The sequence below is a fragment of the Lolium perenne genome, chromosome 7 (genome assembly GCF_019359855.2).
Source record: "Lolium perenne isolate Kyuss_39 chromosome 7, Kyuss_2.0, whole genome shotgun sequence".
NCBI lineage: Eukaryota > Viridiplantae > Streptophyta > Magnoliopsida > Poales > Poaceae > Lolium > Lolium perenne.
In genome coordinates, this window is record NC_067250.2 from 191171232 (window position 1) to 191186242 (window position 15011).

Here is a 15011-nt window from a genome sequence, read left to right on the forward strand (position 1 = left end):
GGACTTTTTAGGCATAGATGCATGCTGGATAGCGGTCTATGTACTTTGTCGTAATGCCCAATTAAATCTCACTATACTCATCATATCATGTATGTGCATGGTCATGCCCTCTCTATTTGTCAATTGCCCAACTGTAATTTGTTCACCCAACATGCTATTTATCTTATGGGAGAGACACCTCTAGTGAACTGTGGACCCCGGTCCATTCTTTTAATCGAATACAATCTACTGCAATACTCGTTCTACTATTTTCTGCAAACAATCATCATCCACACTATACATCTAATCCTTTGTTACAGCAAGCCGGTGAGATTGACAACCTCACTGTTACGTTGGGACAAAGTACTTTGGTTGTGTTGTGCAGGTTTCACGTTGGCGCCGGAATCCCTGGTGTTGCGCCGCACTACATCTCGCCGCCATCAACCTTCAACGTGCTTCTTGGCTCCTACTGGTTCGATAAACCTTGGTTTCTTACTGAGGGAAAACTTGCCGCTGTACGCATCACACCTTCCTCTTGGGGTTCCCAACGGTCGCGTACTGTACGCGTATCAAGACTGTTTTCTGGCGCGGTTGCCGGGGAGATCAAGACACGCTGCAAGGGGAGTCTCCACAATCCAATCTCTTTACTTTGTTTTTGTCTTGCTTTATTTTATTTACTACTTTGTTTGCTGCACTAAATCAAAACATAAAAAAATTAGTTGCTAGTTTTACTTTATTTACTGTCTTGCACTCTATACCAAAATACAAAAAAAATTAGTTACTTGCATTTGCTTTACTTATTTCAACATGTTTCCTTTTAATTTTACTGTAAAAGATATACCTGTGGGACAAGGGTTTATAATTGGAAGAGATAATATAGAAGAATTTTTCACCCACGTTAGTATGCATGAAGATCTTAAAGATATACCCCTTGCAAAAGCTGTCCCTACTTATAAAGATGCCTCTGTTTGTTTGGTACGCATGATGGAAGCTAGATTTATTAGTCTCAACCCCATGATACAACACATGTTTCTTACACTTTCTGATATGGAGAGGGGAGAGAAGAGAGATTTTATTCTAAAAGTCTTAGTGCGAGAATTTGCGGATATAGCTAAAGAAGCTAGAAAAGTTTTTAGTAAGCATGAGAGGCTTGGTATGATCACCGATTTTAAAAGAACACTTGAAAAGATGGATATGGATAGAATTAAGTACACTAATAATGTTAATGATGGTGGGGAGATCAAAACACCAATACCATGCAAGCTCCTGGGAATACATGAAGCGCTAGATTATAATTATGCTTGGCTTGTCCCTGAAAATTTATTTGATGAGAATAGCAAGCCTAAGACTAATGAAAGGGGAGCCTCTGAAACTTACAAAATACAATGCATGGTTGAGAAAACTCCAAACCCCGCTGTAGATGCATCACCTCTTGATAACACTTGATATACACTTTCTGCGCCTAGCTGAAAGGCGTTAAAGAAAAACGCTTATGGGAGACAACCCATGTTTTTACTACAGCACTTTTATTTTATATTTGAGTCTTGGAAGTTGTTACTACTGTAGCAACCTCTCCTTATCTTATTTTGTTGCATAGTTGTGCCAAGTAAAGTCGTTGATAGTAAGGTTCATACTAGATTTGGATTACTGCGCAGAAACAGATTTCTTTGCTGTCACGAATCTGGGCCTAATTCTCTGTAGGTAACTCAGAAAATTATGCCAATTTACGTGAGTGATCCTCAGATATGTACGCAACTTTCATTCAATTTGAGCATTTTCATTTGAGCAAGTCTGGTGCCCCTTAGAAATTCGTCTTTACGAACTGTTCTGTTTTGACAGATTCTGCCTTTTATTTCGCATTGCCTGTTTTGATATGCTTGATGGATTTTTCGATTCCATTAACTTTCAATAGCTTTGTGCAATGTCCAGAAGTGTTAAGAATGATTATGTCACCTCTGAACATGTAAATTTTGATTGTTCACTAACTCTCTAATGAGTTATTTTGAGTTTGGTGTGGAGGAAGTTTTCAAGGATCAAGAGAGGAGGATGATACAATATGATCAAGGAGAGTGAAAGCTCTAAGCTTGGGGATGCCCCGGTGGTTCATCCCTGCATATTTCAAGAAGACTCAAGCGTCTAAGCTTGGGGATGCCCAAGGCATCCCCCTCTTCATCGACAACATTATCAGGTTCCTCCCCTGAAACTATATTTTTATTCCATCACATCTTATGTGCTTTGCTTGGAGCATCGGTTTGTTTTTATTTTTGTTTTGTTTGAATAAAATGGATCCTAGCATTCTTTGTGTGGGAGATAGACACGCTCCGCTGTTTCATATGGACAAATATATCCTTAGGCTTTACTCATAGTATTCATGGCGAAAGTTTCTTCTTCGTTAAATTGTTATATGGTTGGAATTGGGAAATGCTACATGTAGTAATTGGTAAAATGTCTTGGATAATTTGATACTTGGCAATTGTTGTGCTCATGTCTAAGCTCTTTCATCATACTTTGCACCTATTAATGAAGAAATACATAGAGCTTGCTAAAATTTGGTTTGCATAATTGGTCTCTCTAAAGTCTAGATAATTTCTAGTATTGAGTTTGAACAACAAGGAAGACGGTGTAGAGTCTTATAATGTTTACAATATGTCTTTTATGTGAGTTTTGCTGCACCGGTTCATCCTTGTGTTTGTTTCAAATAACCTTGCTAGCCTAAAACCTTGTATCGAGAGGGAATACTTCTCATGCATCCAAATCCTTGAGCCAACCACTATGCCATTTGTGTCCACCATACCTACCTACTACATGGTATTTCTCCGCCATTCCAAAGTAAATTGCTTGAGTGCTACCTTTAAAATTTCTATCCTCTACCTTTACAATATATAGCTCATGGGACAAATAGCCTAAAAACTATTGTGGTATTGAATATGTACTTATGCACTTTATCTCTTATTAAGTTGCTTGTTGTGCGATAACCATGTTTCTCGGGACGCCATCAACTACTCTTTGTTGAATATCATGTGAGTTGCTATGCATGTCCGTCTTGTCCGAAGTAAGGGCGATTTACCACTCATTTAATGGTTAGAGCATGGATAATGTTAGAGAAGAACATTGGGCCGCTAACTAAAGCCATGAATCATGGTGGAAGTTTCAGTTTTGGACATATATCCTCAATCTCATATGAGAACATTAATTGTTGCTAAATGCTTATGCATTAAAGAGGAGTCCATTATCTGTTGTCTATGTTGTCCCGGTATGGATGTCTAAGTTGAGAATAATCAAAAGCGAGAAATCCAATGCGAGCTTTCTCCTTAGACCTTTGTACAGGCGGCATAGAGGTACCCCTTTGTGACACTTGGTTGAAACATGTGCATTGCGATGGCAATCCCGGTAATCCGAGCTAATTAGGACATGGTGCGGGCACTATTAGTATACTATGCATGAGGCTTGCAACTTGTAAGATATAATTTACATGATACATATGCTTTATTACTACCGTTGACAAAATTGTTTCTTGTTTTCAAAACCAAAGCTCTAGCACAAATATAGCAATCAATGCTTCCCTCTGCGAAGGGCCTTTCTTTTACTTTTATGTTGAGTCAGTTCACCTATCTCTCTCCACCTTAAGAAGCAAACACTTGTGTGAACTGTGCATTGATTCCTACATATTTGCATATTGCACTTGTTATATTACTTTGCATTGACAATATCTATGAGATATACATGTTATGAGTTGAAAGCAACCGCTGAAACTTAATCTTCCTTTGTGTTGCTTCAATGCCTCTACTTTGATTTATTGCTTTATGAGTTAACTCTTATGCAAGACTTATTGATGCTTGTCTTGAAAGTACTATTCATGAAAAGTCTTTGCTTTATGATTCATTTGTTTACTCATGTCATTTACATTGTTTTGATCGCTGCATTCATTACATATGCTTACAATAGTATGATCGAGGTTATGATGGCATGTCACTCCAGAAATTATCTTTGTTATCGTTTACCTGCTCGGGGCGAGCAGGAACTAAGCTTGGGGATGCTGATACGTCTCCGACGTATCGATAATTTCTTATGTTCCATGCCACATTATTGATGATACCTACATGTTTTATGCACACTTTATGTCATATTTATGCATTTTCCGGCACTAACCTATTAACGAGATGCCGAAGAGCCAGTTGCTGTTTTCTGTTGTTTTTGGTTTCAGAAATCCTAGTAAGGAAATATTCTCGGAATTGGACGAAATCAACGCCCAGGGGCCTATTTTGCCACGAAGCTTCCAGAAGACCGAAGAGGAGACGAAGTGGGGCCACGAGGTGGCCAGACACCAGGGCGGCGCGGCCTGGACCTTGGCTGCGCCGGCCTGTCGTGTGGGGCCCTCGTGTGGCCCCCTGACCTGCCCTTCCGCCTACATATAGTCTTCGTCACGAAACCCCCAGTACCGAGAGCCACGATACGGAAAACCTTCCAGAGACGCCGCCGCCGCCAATCCCATCTCGGGGGATTTAGGAGATCGCCTCCGGCACCCTGCCGGAGAGGGGAATCATCTCCCGGAGGACTCTTCACCGCCATGGTCGCCTCCGGAGTGATGAGTGAGTAGTTCACCCCTGGACTATGGGTCCATAGCAGTAGCTAGATGGTCGTCTTCTCCTTATGTGCTTCATTGTCGGATCTTGTGAGCTGCCTAACATGATCAAGATCATCTATCTGTAATGCTATATGTTGTGTTTGTTGGGATCCGATGGATAGAGAATACTATGTTATGTTGATTATCAATCTATTACCTATGTGTTGTTTATGATCTTGCATGCTCTCCGTTGTTAGTAGAGGCTCTGGCCAAGTTTTTGCTAGTAACTCCAAGAGGGAGTATTTATGCTCGATAGTGGGTTCATGCCTCCATTAAATGCAGGACAAATGTGAGAAAGTTCTAAGGTTGTGGATGTGCTGTTGCCACTAGGGATAAAACATTGATGCTATGTCCGAGAATGTAGTTATTGATTACATTACGCACCATACTTAATGTAATTGTCTGTTGCTTGCAACTTAATACCGGAAGGGGTTCGGATGATAACCTGAAAGTGGACTTTTTAGGCATAGATGCATGCTGGATAGCGGTCTATGTACTTTGTGGTAATGCCCAATTAAATCTCACTATACTCATCATATCATGTATGTGCATGGTCATGCCCTCTCTATTTGTCAATTGCCCAAATGTAATTTGTTCACCCAACATGCTATTTATCTTATGGGAGAGACACCTCTAGTGAACTGTGGACCCCGGTCCATTCTTTTAATCGAATACAATCTACTGCAATACTCGTTCTACTGTTTTCTGCAAACAATCATCATCCACACTATACATCTAATCCTTTGTTACATCAAGCCGGTGAGATTGACAACCTCACTGTTACGTTGGGACAAAGTAGTTTGGTTGTGTTGTGCAGGTTCCACGTTGGCGCCGGAATCCCTGGTGTTGCGCCGCACTAAAATTATATCTTTGAGAAGTAGCATTATGAATTTTAAGCAATTGGATAATGAACATGTTTCCCAAGCATTGGAAAGAATAAAATCTTTGGTAAAGAATTGCCCTACCCATGGACTAACTACTTGGATGATCATCCAAACCTTTTATGCATGATTAAATTTTTCTTCAACGAACCTATTGGATTCAGCTGCTGGAGGTACTTTTATGTCCATCACTTTGGGTGCTGCAACAAAGCTTCTTGATGATATGATGATCAACTACTCTGAATGGCACACTGAAAGGACTCCTCAAGGTAAGAAGGTAAATTCTGTTGAAGAAACCTCCTCCTTGAGTGATAAGATTGATGTTATTATGTCTATTCTTGTTAATGATAGATCTCATGTTGATCCTAATAATGTTCCTTTAGCTTCATTGGTTGCTCAAGAAGAGCAAGTTGATGTGAACTTCATTAAAAATAGTAATTTCAACAGCAATGCTTATAGGAATAATTTTGGTAACAACAACTGTAGGCCATATCCTTCTAATAATGGTAATGGTTATGGTAATTCTTACAACAATAGTAGGAGTGTACCCTCTGGTCTTGAAGTCATGCTTAAAGAATTTATTAGTACACAAACTGCTTTGAACAAATCTGTTGAGGAAAAGCTTGGTAAAACTGATGTTCTTGCTTCTAAAGTTGATAGTCTTGCTACTGATGTTGATATTTTAAAACTGAAAGTTATGCCTAATGAAACTAAAGATATTAAGTCATTTGCTACAGCAAACGCTATTCAAGTTCGAATTAATGACAATATTAGAATGATGGCTGAATTGCATGCTAGGTGGGAAAGAGAAGAAAAACTTGCTAAAGAGAATATTGTAGCTAAAGTTTGGACTATTACTACCACTAGTAATGTTGATGCTTCACATGTTTCTAAACCTCCTACTATCAATGGTAAAATAATTGGTGTTGGCAATGTTTCTACTTCTAATACAAAGCATGCAAAATTGCCTGAAACTGCTGAAACTGTTTGTGATAAAAGTGCTGAAATTTTTCAGAGTATTGGGGACAATGTTTCCATTGCTTTAGATCATAATGGTTTTGATTTTGATAATTGTCATATCTCTGAAGTTATTAAGTTCTTGCAAAAAATTGCTAGAAGTCCTAATGCTAGTGCTATAAACTTGGCCTTTACAAAACATATTACAAATGCTCTCATTAAAACTAGAGAAGAGGAATTAAAACTTGAAGCTTCTATTCCTAGGAAGTTGGAAGATGGTTGGGAGCCCATCATTAAAATGAAGGTCAATGATTTTGATTGTAATGCTTTATGTGATCTTGGTGCAAGTATTTCTGTTATGCCTAAGAAACTCTATGATATGCTTGAGTTGCCACCTTTGAAATATTGTTGTTTGGATGTTAATCTTGCTGATAATTCTATAAATAAACCTTTGGGGAGGATTGACAATATTCACATTATGGTTAACAATAACCTTGTCCCCATTGATTTTGTTGTCTTGGATATTGAATGCAATGCATCTTGTCCTATTATTTTGGGAAGACCCTTTCTTCGAACTGTTGGTGCTATTATTGATATGAAAGAAGGAAATATTAAATATCAATTCCCTCTTAAGAAAGGTATGGAACACTTCCCTAGAAAGATAATGAAGTTGCCTTTTGATTCTATCATTAGAACAAATTATGATGTTGATGCTTCTTCTCTTGATGTTACTTGATTTACACTTTCTGCGCCTAGCTGAAAGGCGTTAAAAAAAGGGATTTCTATTTTCGTGCCCTCGGGTCCTTAGTTGTACTCAGTTTTCCCCAGCTCCTTAGTTTTTCCTCAGTTTTCCCCAAGCCCTTGTCTGAACCCGCAGAAGGAGCTCGGACGGAAGGAATCCGTTAAGTTGACCGTTCCGTGCTGACGAGTGGGGTCGTGTCGTTTGTGGGGTCGCGTCGTGTGGGACCGCGTCGTGTGGGGCTGGTAGGAAGGGACCGCGTGGGACAGAACGAGACCATGTTTGTGGGGCCATAGCGTGTGGAGCCGTGTGGGTCCGAGACGGGAGCACGAGTGGTTTCTGTCTCTTTCGCCCAGATTAGCAGTTTTCAATGTACCTTTTTCCTCTCTCTCGCTCGATCTCATTCATATTTGATAGCCCAAATTGGTAGCAAATCTAGAGCAGCTTGTCCTTCTGTTTTTTAATGCCATTCATTTCTTTATGCCTTCATTTTTACCCAATCAGGTAGGAAATCTAGGGCACAAATCCAGAGAGAAAATATAGGATAAGCTGCATACAGCAACCAACATAGCATAGATATATTCAGGACAGATCCAAAAGTAGTACCGATAGATCCAACATAAGCTACATTTTACATGAATTTAAGCTGCTCTACAGATAGAGCGATCCACATACAGAGAGTGCAAAGAGGGCACGTTCAACGCCTCCAGGTAGCGCGTGTGACTCGCTTGGAGGTTGCGCAGTGAATCCCAAGTGCTTTGTGTTTGGCCATGTACGCATGCACGTTCACGGTCCTTCCAACTCTAGCGCCACATCTGCCAATGGATTCAGCATGGTTCACCAGGGAGTTGAAGTCGGTGGCGCGGAGCTTCCTGTTGCAGAAGGGGCACTTGTAAATGCCTCGAGCAAAGGGGCCATCGTAATGGCCGGACTGCAGCCTCCTGAGGACGTGACGAGTCTTGGTGTGGAAGGACTCATCGTCGCTGTCGACGTCGCTGCTCTGCACCTGTCACGTAGCACCAAAGATCGTGCAAAAAAAACGGAGTCAATTGCAACGATGATGGAACAGAGAGTGAACAAAAAATCATGCATGATAATATGGGCTCGAAAAAAAGAGGTAGCCTCGCCACATTGGACACACTTATATCCAGGATTTGAGTCAGCAAACCAAAGATCATGCACAACAAATTTGTACACACCAATTGTTTACTGACCAAACCCTGAATCAATTTATGCCCAAATATTCATCATCATCGGCACAAATCTTAAACAAAAGCAAATCACAAACACTAATAACGCAAGATCTAACACAAAAGGATCGAACTAGGAACAGAACAAAGTGATAACGCAAGATCTAACACAAAAGGATTGAACTAGGAAATGTATCGAACCGTAATAACGCTAGATCTAACACAAAATGATTGAAATGAGATAAGAACAAGGGAACAAAGGGTTACCACCGGCTCGTTGTCGACGATGCTGGTGTCGTAGGGGTTCTCCGGCGCGTCGTATTGCACTGGTTCGTACGGGTCCCAAGCAACGGGGGACTGGACGGTGGCGGCAGCCGATGCGCCGGCTGCTACGTTGGAAGCAGCGACAGGGCTCGGACGGGGCGGCGGCCGATCCGCCGGCTGCTACGTTGGAAGCAGGGACAGGGGCCTGGACGGGGGCGGCGGCCGATCCGCCGGCTGCTACGTTGGAAGCAGCGATAGGGGCCTGGACGGGGGCGGCAGCCGATGCGCCGGCTGCTACGTTGGAAGCAGCGACAGGGGCCTGGACGGGGGCGGCGGCTGATGTGCCGACAATGGGCATCTCATTCTTCTCCATCGCCGGCGGTTTTCTTCGGGGTTTTTTCTTCGGTTGTGGAGAAGATGATGGGACAGGAGAGGCGGTTGCAGTGAGCCAGTGAGAACGTGCGTTGAGGGAGAGAAAGAGGGGCTCTATAAAGACGAAGGTGGCGTGTACCGCAACACGCGTCCGCTATGCACGGCTGCAGCGTGCACCGCTACACGAGTCTAACCCTGGGACGTTTGGTGTACTCAGTTATAACCTCAGGCCTTATACAGAAATTTTATCTGTACTCAGTTTTCCCCTCGAGGACTTAGACCGGCAAGTGCAATATACTCAGTTTTACCCTCAAGTAGCTGGTCAACAGAGAGTCAACAAATGAGATTAACATAGCTAATTGAGTCATTTCATGCGCAAAAAAATCCAAAAAAATAAAAACATAGTGGAAACTACTCATGGAGTCTTCCTACGCAACCTGCCACCTAGAAAACCTTAACAAACATATATAAATCAAGTTTTACCACAAATTGCCACTTCTCAGAATCACTAGTGTAGCTATGAAGATGATTGGTTTTCCACCCAAACCCCTTTGCAAAACATCTTTCCCAAAACATAGTTTGTCTAAATGATGCCATAATTGTCACACTCATGTATATTTGAATTGCAAATAATTTGATGTAGCCCAATATGAATTATATTGTACAAAACACACATTTTTCATTTTGTAATTCTTTTGTTTGAATCCCTTAGTCTATTTACTATTTATGTGCCCTTGGATTCTTAGTACTACTCAGTTTTGCCCTCAAGTACTGTCACAAATGCTCCGAGAAGCCCAAACTTATCCTGATTGGTTGAGCCGTTGTCACACGGATCGACTCCACGAACCGTTGATCCACCGATCTAACGGGCGTATACCCCTATCCGTCTCTTCGTGGCAACCTCTCTCTCTCTCTCTCTCTCTCTCTCTTCGTGGCCACCCCTCTCTCTCTGTCGGTGGAGAATGCCCACCCCTCTATTTATGTGCAATAACGAGTTTGCCACTTAATATAGTTTGGGATATAGTATTGGTATAAACATGAGGCATACATATTTGCGGATTTCGGTGATTGCATTATTTGTCACCCCTCTAACAATTATCAACTATCTTTAGCTGTCCTTTTCTTTTAGGGAATATAGTTTGGGATATAGTATTGGTATTTTGAAACGGCCTAAAAGTGGTATAATTTTGTTATAAACATGAGGCATACATATTTGCGGATTTCGGTGATTGCTATCAACTATCTTTAGCTGTCCTTTTCTTTTAGGGAATATAGTTTGGGATATAGTATTGGTATTTTGAAACGGCCTAAAAGTGGTATAATTTTGTTATAAACATGAGGCATACATATTTGCGGATTTCGGTGATTGCATTATTTGTCACCCCTCTAACAATTATCAACTATCTTTAGCTGTCCTTTTCTTTTAGGGAATATAGTTTGGGATATTGTATTGGTATTTTGAAGGGACCCTATTTTGAAAGGGATCCCATTTTGAAACGGCCTAAAAGTGGTATAATTTTGTTATAAACATGAGGCATACATATTTGCGGATTTCGGTGATTGCATTATTTGTCACCCCTCTAACAATTATCAACTATCTTTAGCTGTCCTTTTCTTTTAGGGAATATAGTTTGGGATATGGTATTGGTATTTTGAAACGGCCTAAAAGTGGTATAATTTTGGTATAAACACGAGGCATACATATTTGCAGATTTCGGTGATTGCATTATTTGTCACCCCTCTAACAATTATCAACTATCTTTAGCTTTCCTTTTCTTTTAGGGAATATAGTTGGTAATTTCGGTGAATGCACACACTAACTTTGAAAACAACTACAAGTACATGTAACTGAATAATGGATTTGTAAGGTATCCCTTGTAACAACTTCTAGCGCCTGGTGAGCAATGATAAGAATCCGATCGTAATTATACAACAAAAAAAACCAGCCATCAGGTTAGCTTGCTTCTTCAACTCGATCAGCTGCCTTAACTGCTTGTTCATTTTCTTCAGTTCTCCCTTCACTTCCACCAGTTCTGCATTGGGAGCATTAGGCATAATCGGAACGGCTCCTCTCTCCGCCGCATTCTCTACAAAGAAGTCCCCCTCCCAAATTGCGCCCCCAATAGCGCCAATTGATTCCCGCAATCGAAGCCTACGAACGTACACATCGATCCACTCGAAATGCCTGCATTTCTTCAAGATCTGAAAACAACAACGTGAACCCTAAATCCCAAATTCGAGGGAATAACAAGAAAATCGAGAGAAAACAGAGAAATTGGAGCGAGATCTAACCTTATCCCCCTCTCTATATGGCAAGCTCTCGCATGCAACGAACTCACGTCCACGGTTGCCGTTCTCATCCGTCTTACAGATCGACCGCTTCAGAGGCTCCTGGCGTGGGCAGTCAGGGCATCTTGTCAAAGGCACGGGTCCATACTGCGGCCATGAAGAACGGGAGGTCGAAGAGAAACTAGACATCACCGGCCTACCGGAGAAGGGCTGCCGCTGGCGGAGAAGAAGAACAATGGTGCGCGGAGAAAGAAAGGGGAAGCAATGGCACGGGCACGGGCGCGGGGCTGGCTCGGGCTCCCATTTTGCAACGGTCACCTGGGTAAGCTGTGGGTCCGGCGCGCTAACGTGGACAAGTTGTGGGTCCCACGATGATCTGGATAAGTGGAGACGTGTCCACTGCGGGGCACCAACAGCGGCCCCACTTGCCAGCACCAACCAACGTCAACTAAACGGGATTCCTTCCGTCTGAGCTCTTTCTGCGGGTTACAGACAAGGGCTTGGGGAAAATTGAGGAAAAACTAAGGAGCTGGGGAAAACTGAGTACAACTAAGGACCCGAGGGCACGAAAATAGAAATCCCTTAAAAAAAGGGCTTATGAGAGACAACACATTATTTTATTTTATGCAATTTTTGTTTTATATTTGAGTGAAGGTGCTTGTTACTACTATAGCAATACCTTTGTATCTTTACTTTATTGCATTGTTGTGCCAAGTAAAGTCTTTGATAGAGAGTTGATACTAGATTTGGATTTCTGCGCAGAAACAGATTTTTAGCTGTCACGAATTTGAGCTGTTCTCTCTGTAGGAGAATTTAAAAATTCTGAAAAAATTCATGAGTAATCCTCAGATATGTACGCAACTTTCATTAAATTTGAGCTTCTTCATCTGAGCATGTTAAGTGCCTCGAAATTTTTTGTCTTTACGGACTGTTCTGTTTTGACAGATTCTGCCTTTTATTTCACATTGCCTCCTTTACTGTGTTTGAGTGGATTTCTTTGCTCCATTAAATTTCAGTAGCCTTGGGTAATGTCCAGAAGTTTTGGGAATGATTTTGTCCTCGCTGAACATGTGAATTTTTTATTATGCACTAACCCTCTAATGAGATTGTTTTGAGTCTGGTGTGAAGGAAGTTTTGAAGGATCAAGAGAGGAGGATGATATAATATGATCAAGAAGAGTGAAAAGTCTAAGCTTGGGGATGCCCCCGTGGTTCATCCCTGCATATTTCAAGAAGACTCAAACATCTAAGCTTGGAGATGCCCAAGGCATCCCCTTCTTCATCAACCACTTATCAGGTCACCTCTAGTGAAACTATATTTTTATTCCGTCACATCTTATGTACTTTATTTGGAGCGTCTGTGTGCTTTTATTTTTGTTTGTGTTTGAATAAATTCGAATCCTAGCATTCCTTGTGTGGGAGAAAGACACGCTCCGCTTTTTCATATTGAACACTGGTGTTCTTAGTTTTACTTTTAATGTTCATGGCGAAAGTTGAAAGACGCTTCATTTATTGCTATTTGGTTGGAAACATAAAATGATTCATGTGGTAATTGATATATTGTCTTGAATAATTTGATACTCGGCAATTGTTTTGAGCTCTCAAGTAGATCATGTTTAAGCTCTTGCATCATGTGGTTTAAACCTATTAGTGGAGAACTACCGTAGAGCTTGTTGAAATTTGGTTTGCATGATTAGTCTCTCTAAAGTCTAGATATTTTCTGGTAAAAGTGTTTGAGCAACAAGGAAGACAGTGTAGAGTCTTATAATGCTTGCAATATGTTCTTATGTAAGTTTTTCTGTACCGGTTCATACTTGTGTTTGCTTCAAACAACCTTGCTAGCCAAAGCCTTGTACTGAGAAGGAATGCTTCTCGTGCATCCAAAACCTTGAGCCAAAACGTATGCCATGTGTGTCCACCATAACTACCTACTATGTGGTATTTTTCTGCCATTCCAAGTAAATTGCTTGCGTGCTACCTTTAAAAAAAATTTCATTCCTTATCTTTGCGTGCTAGCCAAAGCCTTGTACTGAGAAAGTAGCCTAAAAAACTATTGTAGTAAAGAATATGTCGCTTTGATACGTCTCCGACGTATCGATAATTTCTTATGTTCCATGCCACATTATTGATGATATCTACATGTTTTATGCACACTTTATGTCATATTCGTGCATTTTCTGGAACTAACCTATTAACAAGATGCCGAAGTGCCAGTTCCTGTTTTCTGCTGTTTTTGGTTTCAGAAATCCTAGTAACGAAATATTCTCGGAATCGGACGAAATCAACGCCCAGGTTCCTATTTTTCCCGGAAGCATCCAGAACACCCGAGAGCCGCCAGAGGGAAGCCCTGGGGGCCCCACACTACACCCTGGCGCGGCCAGAGGGGGGCCGCGCCGCCCTATGGTGTGGTGGCCCCAGGCCCCCTCCGAGGCTGCCCTTTCGCCTATTTAAAGCCTCCGTCGCGAAAACCCTATCAAGTTCGACGAAACCCACAGAAACCTTCCAGAGCCGCCGCCATCGCGAAGCCAAGATCTGGGGGACAGGAGTCTCTGTTCCGGCACGCCGCCGGGACGGGGAAGTGCCCCCGGAAGGCTTCTCCATCGACACCACCGCCATCTCCATCAACGCTGCTGTCTCCCATGAGGAGGGAGTAGTTCTCCATCGAGGCTCGGGGCTGTACCGGTAGCTATGTGGTTAATCTCTCTCCTATGTACTTCAATACAATAATCTCATGAGCTGCCTTACATGATTGAGATTCATATGATGATGCTTGTAATCTAGATGTCGTTATGCTAGTCAAGTGAATTTTACTTATGTGATCTCCGGAGACTCCTTGTCCCACGTGTGTAAAGGTGACAGTGTGTGCACCGTGTGGATCTCTTAGGCTATATTTCACAGAATACTTATTCACTGTTATGAATGGCATAGTGAAGTGCTTATTTATATCTCTTTATGATTGCAATGTGTTTTGTATCACAATATATCTACATGCTACTCTAGTGATGTTATTAAAGTAGTTTATTCCTCCTACACGGTGTAATGGTGACAGTGTGTGCATCCGTGTTAGTACTTGGCGTATTCTATGATTATGATCTCTTGTAGATTATGAAGTTAACTATTGCTATGATGGTATTGATGTGATCTATTCCTCCTACATAGTGTGAAGGTGACAGTGTGCTTGCTATGTTAGTACTTGGTTTAGTCGTATTGATCTTTCTTACACTCTAAGGTTATTTACATATGAACATTGAATTGTGGAGCTTGTTAACTCCGGCATTGAGGGTTCGTGTAATCCTACACAATGTGTTCATCATCCAACAAAAGAGTGTAGAGTATGCATTTATCTATTCTGTTATGTGATCAAAGTTGAGAGTGTCCACTAGTGAAAGTCTGATCCCTAGGCCTTGTTCCTAAAAACTGCTATCGCTACTTGTTTCTTTGTTTCTTGTGTTACTACTGCTGCGTTACTACTGCTTGTTTACTGTCCTGGGCAAAGCACTTTTCTAGTGCCGTTGCCACTGCTCATATATATTCATACCACCTGTATTTCACTATCTCTTTGCCGAACTAGTGCACCTATTAGGTGTGTTGGGGACACAAGAGACTTCTTGCTTTGTGGTTGCAGGGTTGCATGAGAGGGATATCTTTGACCTCTTCCTCCCTGAGTTCGATAAACCTTGGGTGATCCACTTAAGGGAAAACTTGCTGCTGTTCTAC